This window comes from Myotis brandtii, unplaced genomic scaffold, assembly GCF_000412655.1.
Source record: "Myotis brandtii unplaced genomic scaffold, ASM41265v1 scaffold657, whole genome shotgun sequence".
In the NCBI taxonomy this organism is placed as follows: Eukaryota; Metazoa; Chordata; class Mammalia; order Chiroptera; family Vespertilionidae; genus Myotis; species Myotis brandtii.
Window position 1 is genome coordinate 608042 of NW_005370552.1, and position 9345 is coordinate 617386.

At 40.8% G+C, this 9345-nt stretch overlaps 1 long non-coding RNA gene across 10 annotated transcripts in view; it reads left to right on the top strand.

Moving 5' to 3' along the window:
• LOC106723843 overlaps positions 1 to 9345 on the top strand; it is a 109848-nt gene that overhangs the window by 55514 nt on the left and 44989 nt on the right. For 8 of the 10 annotated variants that reach the window (XR_001359573.1, XR_001359566.1, XR_001359577.1 and 5 more), the window contains one exon: positions 7548 to 7615. The exons of the other annotated variants lie outside the window; for them this stretch is intronic. This is a non-coding gene — a long non-coding RNA (uncharacterized LOC106723843). Of the gene's footprint in view, positions 1 to 7547; positions 7616 to 9345 lie in introns of those variants that run through there. 10 annotated transcript variants of the gene reach the window in all.

Consider the following 9345-nt stretch of genomic DNA (forward strand, 5'->3'; position numbering starts at 1 on the left):
TATATTTACAGAGAGGAAGGAAGAGGGATAGAGAGTTAGAAACATCGATGAGAGAGAAACATCGACCAGCTGCCTCCTGCACACCCCCCACTGGGGATTGAGCCCGCAACCAAGGTACATGCCTTTGACTGGAATCGAACCTGGGACCCTTCTTCAGTCTGAGGACCGATGCTCTATCCGTTGAGCCAAACCGGTTAGGGCAGTAATTGTTCCTCTTTGTTTGAGTCAAGTCAGTTTGTGATGATGGTATGGCAAACTGAAGAGTGTGGGGATATGTGCAAAATTATTTATCAACCCCGAAGGAGAGTGAGCTCTTGTTTCTGAATATCTGAAGGGCTTTTCCCTGTGCTTGCAGTTGTTTGGAACAGGATTTATTTTCGAGGAGATGACAGGAGGTATCAAATGGTGGGGTGTATTTTTTTAGAAGAAGGAGCTGAATAGCCTCTGACAATCCAAGTTAAGTATAGCGTAAAGGGAGAGGCTTTTGATATAAAAAGAGTACAGGAGATTTCCTCTCTCTTTTTCAAAAGCCTTTCTTCTCCTTTAACTTTCTCTTTTATTTTTCCCTTTTATTTTCAAACTAAAAAAGAAACACATGCTGGTTGTAAAAATTTGGACAGTAAAGGAATGCATTTTCTACCAGTTATGTATTGCTATGTAACAAACCATGCCAAAACTTAGTGGCTTAAGAAACAACATGTATTTTGCTTTTGAATCTGCAATTTAGGCAGAGACAACCTGATTCTTCACCTCAAGATGCCGGGGTCTTCAGCTGGGAATGACTGGAAGGCTTAGGGGCTGGCTGAGCATTTCTCTTTTTTCCTCCATATACTAGTAGTCTCAAGGCATCTCTGTGTGGTCACTTCATGTGTGCTTTCCAGTATGATATCATCCAGGCAGTTAGGCTCCTTACCTGGTAACTGACTTCTCCACAGTAAGCATCCTCAGACATGGCAGAAGCTGCAAGGCTTTTTGTGACAGTCTTGGAAGCCCCAGAACATTATTTATTCTTCATGCTAATGTCAACTAAGTTACTAAGGTGAGTCCACATGCAATAAGTTGGGCATTGATGTTTCCTCTTGCTGGATAAGAAGCTAAGAATTTTTTACCATCGTCAATCTATCACATGGTCATACTTACAAGTGCTTATTAACATGCCCTAGTGATAACTTCTAACACTTTGGTACCCATTTGAGCATGTGTATTCTCCAAAAGTATATATATCACTCTTCTACATATGAGAATCTATGCATTGGGATCTGGGTTAGATTTTGTTTTTGTTTTGTTGGGATGTGGCAAGGAGTAGGAGGGGAGCATGTGCTGTAAATTCTGTAATTCTGCTGTGGACTTCTGCTTCTTCCAATCCCAAAACCCTGCTTCATAGTGCAGTTATCTTAGGAGCTTTATCTATGGCTGAGCACCAGGAAAATCAGGCTATTTTCAGTTGTCTTCATGGTGCTTTGAGTAACTCAGAGTTATAATTCCATATAACATCTTGTCTTTACTGCCCAGCTGCCCCATGAGGTCAGCACCATAGAATTTCACTGTTTCTACTATTATCAACTGATAATACCTCTAGCCCTATTTTTCAGATGAGTTCAGAGAAGTAACTCAGTGAGGTCACTTAACTAGTAACTGGCAAATCCCAGCTTCAAATTACAGTAGGCTTAATGCTCAAACCCATACCTCCAACCAACCCCTTCCATTCATCCTAACTTTATGAAAGGAAAAACTAAAAATCAGAAAGCCATCGACATGCTTCATTTCCCAGAGTGGGTGCAACAAGCACAGAAACATAACCATCTGATTCTGATATCCTGGAGTGTTAACCTCTCATAAAGTGTGTTTTGTGTTGCCTATAGCAACAGGATATTGCTGCTTCCACTTGTGGGAACTACTTCCAAGGCTTAGCATCTTGAGTAGTCTAAGAGCAATGGGAACATTATTGAGTGTAGAGGGCTGGAAAAATTCAGTGCATTTTTTAACAACTTAAAGTATAAACTGAGAACAATGAAGACTAAATTTGGAGTGGAAAATATATAGTTTAGGAAATAGTTAAATTGAGCATAAACACAAACATGACTTAAAGCCACCATGACAGGGTTGGATTTTGTATTTTTTAATTATTATTATTACCAGTTCCCTCTCATTAGAGCTATAAAGAAACTATGGATGCATTATTGGGCTGGTGCTGGAACAGGTCCCATTTATCTTTTGTCAACTATTTCTTCATTGTGCTTTGATTTTATTTAACATTCACATGGCACCAGTTTCATCCCTACTGACAAGTCAAGCCATTGAGAGCAGGGAGTTTTCCAGCCCTCTGTTAGCAACTGTGCAATGTTCAGGCCAGAGACCTTCTGCTTTGTTCTGTGTGACTTTCCCAGCTGTGTTTCTATTGCCTTAGCTCTTTCTGTCCCCATGCACTCTTGCTTAAATCCATGCAGGGATGGAGTATGGCTCTCAGTACAGCCATAGTCTACAAAGTAATGAACTGAGGTGGGGCCAGCTACAAAATGATTTCTATAAAAATGTCTGTTGCCTCTGGATTTCTATAAATGGCCTTGGCCCATGAATGTCCACTGTTGCTAAGATGGAATGAGTTTGAGTATATATCTCAGGCTTTAACAAAGAAAAGAAAAACTCTAGTTCAGAATGCTTCCTGGAAGACTTATCTGTATAATTCATTAATCCTTTTATCTGTAGCTGATTCTTTTTCCCCTGTATTCATTCAACAAGCAGTTGTTCAGGTCTTGTATGCCAAGGACTGGCTGAATAGATATTGGACATGCAAGTTTAAATATAAAGTGGTCCCTGGTCTCATATTCTGGTAGCTTCTAGTGCAGTGGCAAGGCTTCCATACTCCTGCTTTTAAATGTTTCCTTGTTCCTTTCCCTTTTTCTCACCTAGTCTCTTCCTGCTGCCCATTTTTACAAAACTTACCTCTTACTTAAGTTTTGATGTTATATTATTAAATTTACTATAAATTTTCATCACTGTCTGTAAAAGTTATTATTACTGTAAGTTATTATTAGTATTTCAAATGAAGTTGCACTTTATTCATATTATCCTTTAATTTCATTGTGATGTCTATGTATTCTTTTATCTCTTTAATCATTTTCAGATCTTTATTTTATATTCTTCTTCAGATTTTTCTATTATTTCCAGTGGCGAGACTACATTCTTCCTCTTTGTTGCATCTGTCAGCTATTCCTTATGGTAGTTCACTTCCTTGTGTAACTTGTCATTATTTTAACTGTAAGTCTATCTCTGGCTTTTGTTTCCCTCTTTAGGGGTCCAGATAGCTTCAGAGTGATTTCACACTTACTTGTGCCAAGGCTCTAGGGTCTCTCCCATGCCTTGGAACAGTTTTTATGTTAATTTCTCATCTTGCGTTTTCTATATCCACAGATACCATTAACTCAAACGTCACATCTACAAGGATCTCCCTTTTCGTTGGCCTGAGGCCACTTGCAGACAGCTTGGAACAGACTAACAAATCTCAGAGAGAAGAGAGGGTAGGAATAGATTAATCAAAGAACATATATGTAAAAGCCATGGCCACAGACAATAGTGCAGGGAAGGCCTAGGAGGAGGGGGAAGGTGAAAGGGGTCAGTGGGTGGGAAAAGGGGAAATCTGTAATACTTTCAACAATAATGATAAATGTTAAAAAATTTGGGAGAGGTAATGCTATATTTTATCCAGACTTTCTATGTATTATGGCAAGAAAGTTTCTTTTATTTACTTCAAAATATTTTAAAACATTTTGAGTACCTATAATATTCCACGCGCTGTGCCATTTATAAATTGTCATCATTTGGAACCTATCTACCTCTTCCAAGATGTTTTATTAGAAACAACAAATTAGGAGATGAGATGGCCAGTGCTGCTAGAAACAGGTACAATGACATGGACAAATAGAGCTGAAGACTGATAATAGCAAAGAGGTGAGGAAAAAAGCTAAATGAAACAAAACAAACCATGATGTTCTGGAGTCAAATAGTGTGGGGGAGAAATTCACAAGAAACTCACCTATATCACATAATAGCATCATCTTATTACATCACAATGTAATAGCTGATATTCATAAAAATGTCCCTGTTGAGGAATCTTCCCCTAGTGGAAACTCTAGCTGCTGTTGTCACTATGTGTTTAAAGCATTTTGATGTTATGTATCAGACACCTGAAGACTAAGAGCTCATGCAACTAGGGCTGTGGAGATAGGGATCATGTGTGACAGTGGTGGAGTAACTCAAATGGGTCACCAGGGGTAACATGAGTGGGAGATGATCTGTCAATGACCATTCAGTAGACTTCAGTTGTATTAATTATATCTGTCCCACATATGAACTGAGAACTAGATGTTTCACATTACCTAGTAACTGGAATTGAGTGGGAGGCCCAACTGGGACACTGGTTTTAAAATGGGAATTGGGGGTGGATAGGGATAGTGCTATAAAAAATACCCTAAGACAACCTCATGAATTCCAGGGAATATGGGAAAGCTTCCATTAAAGTCTTAGGCTACCAGCAAGCAGGGCTGGTAGCTTAAAGTAATAACAAGAAGCTCAGCCTCACCTGACGCCAGAAGTTGCCTTGGAAATTTGCTAATAACTTCTCTTCAGGCAACAGTGACAAGCCAGACAGTGCCTTTCTCAACTGGGCAAGAACCAGAGGAGGACACTCCAGTTCAAGGCTGCTGCAGAAGACATGATTGTGCTCTTTAGAGACTGGCAGGTGACTGAGGAGAGTGCTGAGCTTCTTACTCAGACAGAAGTAAACACCAAAGGTGGTGACCAGGTTGGGCTGACTCTAGGTAAACTTTGAAAGTGGATGAAGATTTTTCCAGCATCTTTCTTTTCAGTACCAGTTGCTGTCTCATAGGGTTCTCTCTTCTTATCCTTAGCCCAGCTCCCGCCATTTTTCTCTGGCTATATAAAACTCAACCCCAAGATGCACTTAGGGGGCAATTTGTGTCTGGAGTTCTGAGCCCACCCCTAACTGTGTTGCCACTACTGTCAGTCTGAGTGCTGCACATGTCTTCTGCCCCTTCTTCCCTTCTGTCATCATTATAAGTCTAGGTTATTCTTTCTATTTAGGCAAACCACTTTTAGCCAATTTTTATCACCAGGCCTGCCTAGAGGTCATCTGCCCTGCCTACCCTTCTACCAGTGGAGTTGTCAATAACTTACAAATGTACAATTATTGAACAGAGAATATTGGGAAGCACAAAATTTTCTTAGAAGCTGCCTATGATTACTCTTGATTGCATTAAGAGAGAGATACAGGGACTTAACCTTGATAAATTGGCAAGCATTACTCCCTCTTCCCTCATTTCTAGCCCCCTCCTCTGAACTCTATTGAATTTGTAATGGCACAATCTTTCATTTCCCCAAATTGTATTGTATAGGCAGAATACATACATTCTCTGGAATTGGAATTCCCATCTGATGACCTCGTTTGGCCAGAGGTTCAGCTATGATTTTCCTCAAAGTTCACATCCCCCTGCAGGACCCATAACCTTCCTATTATTGCAATCTATTGCACATGGACGTTATACAGAACCAAGTATAGATCAAAAAAGGATACCAGGAAAACATTTTTTAAAAGCTTCCTTATCCATGCTTGTCAGCTTGAAAACAGAATACTGCATTTATATTTTTCCATTGCTGTCTTAAATCTTTTGTGCAGGGAGATGAAGTATAAATAAATGAACACATTGGTAAATCTTCATTTTGAGACAGAGAATTGTGTAAGTTACCCCCTGCCTTAGCATATAAAGTTATTTCTATCAAACAATGTAGTTAATATGGAGAACACTAATGTATTTGATCTAATCTGCACTAAAGTCACTAGGGGAAAAAAAGCTGATAGCACAAACCCTGACAGTTAAGATGTAGCCTGGAGTGCCTCTCTTTCTAGGGTCAGAATTGGCCTCAGAAGGAAAGCCAGGTTTTCAGCAAGGCAGGCCAAATGCATTTTCAGTAAGACCTGAGAACAGACATGAAACACTGTTTTTCTGTGGCTGGGCTGATTTTATTCATCCATTCAATAAGTATTTATTGAGCACCTATTATGTGCTACACATGGTTCTTGGGCTCTCAGGTCCTTGAGTATGGTCTGTTATATAGATTTATTATTTCTTTTTTTAAATGTTTTTTTATTGATTTTAGAAAGAGGACTGGAAAGACAAAGAGGGATAGAAAGATCAAAACATCAATGATGAGAATCATTGATTGGCCACCTCCTGCACACCCCCTACTATGGATTGAGCCTGCAACCCGGGCATGTGCCCTGTACTGGAGTCTAACCATGATTTCTTGGTTCATGGATCAATGCTCAGCCACTGACCCACACTGGCCAGGCTGGCTCTGTTATTTCTGTGTAGTTCAGCTGTTCTTCAAGACTTCAACACTTTTGGTTGTGTTTTTGTTATATTCATCCCAGCAGTTTTTTCACCACTATTATATCACTGGGTAACTTAGCAGGCCCCTCCTGGTTGGTTAAATGCAGATGTTCTGTGACTGCAACCAGAGCTTAGAAATGGCCCAAGTGACAGACCATGGGAAGGTGGCAGAACAGCAGCTGTGGGCTCAGGCTCCTGCCAGTTGGCAGCTGTTAACTCTCCCTTGGAAAACCAGGAAGAACCTGATGGTGCCAATCCAAGAGACGCCAGACTCTGGAAAGAGATGTATTTTCTTTGCTATAACCTTGAATTGTGAATAATTATCCACAGTTGGCCAGTCAGCTCACATCCCCATGCACATATATTGTTGGCTTACTCAGGTGGTGGGTGGTGTCCTTTGTGCCTGCTAGCCTGGATGAAATGCCTCAAGTTGACTTGTTGATAGCAGTTTGTTGGCAGAGGCTGTGGGACTGTGGTCCTATGTGCAAGCCAGGGGTTTGATAATGGCCAGACTCCCAGGTGAGAATCCTTTACTCCTTATTGTTTTTCCATCTCCTTTCTTTGCTAATCCACCACAGACTTCCCCACAAAGACCAGTCAACAGTGATGTAAAGGGCAACCCTGAGTTGGCTGCAAATTACAACCAGAGTAATGTTTTAAAGTCTTCCTTGAGAACCTAGCTTCTCTTCAAGCCAAATTTATGTGCTTAAAAAGTTTTTTAAAAGTTGGTGCCCTTTCTTTTCCCTGAGTTTAAGTCTAAAGGTGCATAAGTATCTTTGCCTATTTGTGTGTGTGCTCTAGTATAAGGGTATGTGTTTGCCTGAGGAATTCATGTTGTAAGTGTGAAAAAGAAGGGCAGTTCAGCATAAAATAATAATAACCATGAAACAACAAAAGCACTGATGATGGAATAATGCTATTTGTAGCAGTTTTTGGTGTATAACAAATCAACCTCAGAGTTAGTGGCTTGAACCAACAATCATTACTTGCTAAATATTTTGTGGCTTCTGCTTTGAGATGACTCAATGGGACTGGATGGTCTAGAATGGACTCACTCAAATGTCTGGAGCCTCAGTGGGAATGGCTGCGACTGTTGGGATTGCTGGAGCCTCTCTGTCTACATAGTCCCTCATTCTCCAGTAGGTTATCCTGGGCTTCTTCACATGGTAATGGAAGTACTGCCAGCTGTAAGGAAGAGCAAGCCTCAATTTGCAAGTATTTTTCAAGCCTCTGTTTACATCAGTATTTTTCAAGCCTCTGTTTACATCATATTTGCCAATACCACATTGGCAAAAGCAAGTCAACTGATCAAACTTGCAATTCAATGGGTGATGGTTGAATAAAAAGACTCAGTTTCTTGAGAGGAGAAACTGCAAAGAATTTGTGGCAATTTATTTATTCTCTACTACACTGTGGATGGTGGCATAGAAAAAAGAACAGGATTTAGAGAACAACCAAATCACAGGTCATTTGCTTAATGGCTGAGTAACCTTAGATAATTAGCTCCCTTCTGAATCTCCACTGGATGAAAGATTCCATTTATACATTTTTACCATATGCAAGTGCTATGCCTATGTGCTAGGCCCAGGCTATGGCAGGCATGAGATACATAGTAAATGTCATGGTCTCACCCTCATGGAGATGCCAATATAGTGAATATTATTTGCAAAAGTGTTTTTAAAACTACAAATCATGGTTCAAATTGTCAGTGCTATGTGTCACATGCTGATGGCTTCCTTTCTCCCCTTTTATCTCTTTGTGACATTTCCTCTGCCACCATTCCTGGTACAATTAGAATCATAAGCGCCCACCTTGCCTTAGCAGGCAGTAGCCTAATATTACAATGTTGTTGACAGAGTGTGGACTGGTTCCACACTGCTTTTGTGGGTCAATTCATCCATCATTGTTGTAGGGGAGGTGACCAATCTGTCCAGCCAGATTTTAGTGGTTTTCTGTTTGTGTCTGTACCCCCCCTTACAATTTTAGCCTCTGTTTCCCCCCAATCCCCTCTCCTCTCTCTCTCTCTCTCTTTCTCTCTCTCTCTCTCTCTCTCTCACACACACACACACACACACACACTGACATATATCCGCACACACCCCTGCATGCGTGCACATCCCCCCCCTAGGATTTTAATAGTTAGAAAAGGATAATGAATAGGGAAAGATGGGGTCTCTTGCTTCAATTGTTTTTCTATTTTTTTAATTGATCTTTATTATTGAAAGTACTACAGATGTCCCCTTTGTTTTTGTTTTTTCCCCCTTGACCCCTGCCACCCTGCATCCACCCTCCCCAGGCTTTCACCACACTATTGTCTGTGTCCATGGGCTATGCATATCTATATCCTATATAATAAAAGAGAAACATGTAAATTGACCGTCCCTCCACTACGCTCACCAGCCAATCAGGAGTGAGTATGCAAATTAACCTGACAAAGATGGTGAGTTAATTTGCATACACAGGCACCGGGCAGAGAGCAGAGCGGGAGAGCTGGCGGCTTGGAGGACTTGGCAGAGTGGGAGGCCATGGGACAGAGACAGAGCAGGAAGGAAAAACCAAGAGCGTGGGGAGCATCAGGAATTCTGGGAATAGTAGTTCTGGTGGCAGCCCCAGGACCTAAGTGTAAGCCCAGAGCACAGGGAGTACCAGGAATGCTGGGAATCGTAGTTCTGGTGGCAGACGGACCTCCTAGACCAGCGGTTCTCAACCTGTGGGTCGCGTCCCCTTTGGGGGTCGAATGACCCTTTCACAGGGGTCGCCTAAGACCATCGGAAAACATATATATAATTACATATTGTTTTTGTGATTAATCACTATGCTTTAATTATGTTCAATTTGTAACAATGAAAATACATCTTGCATATCAGATATTTACATTATGATTCATAACAGTAGCAAAATTATAGTTATGAAGTAGCAACGAAAATAATTTTATGGT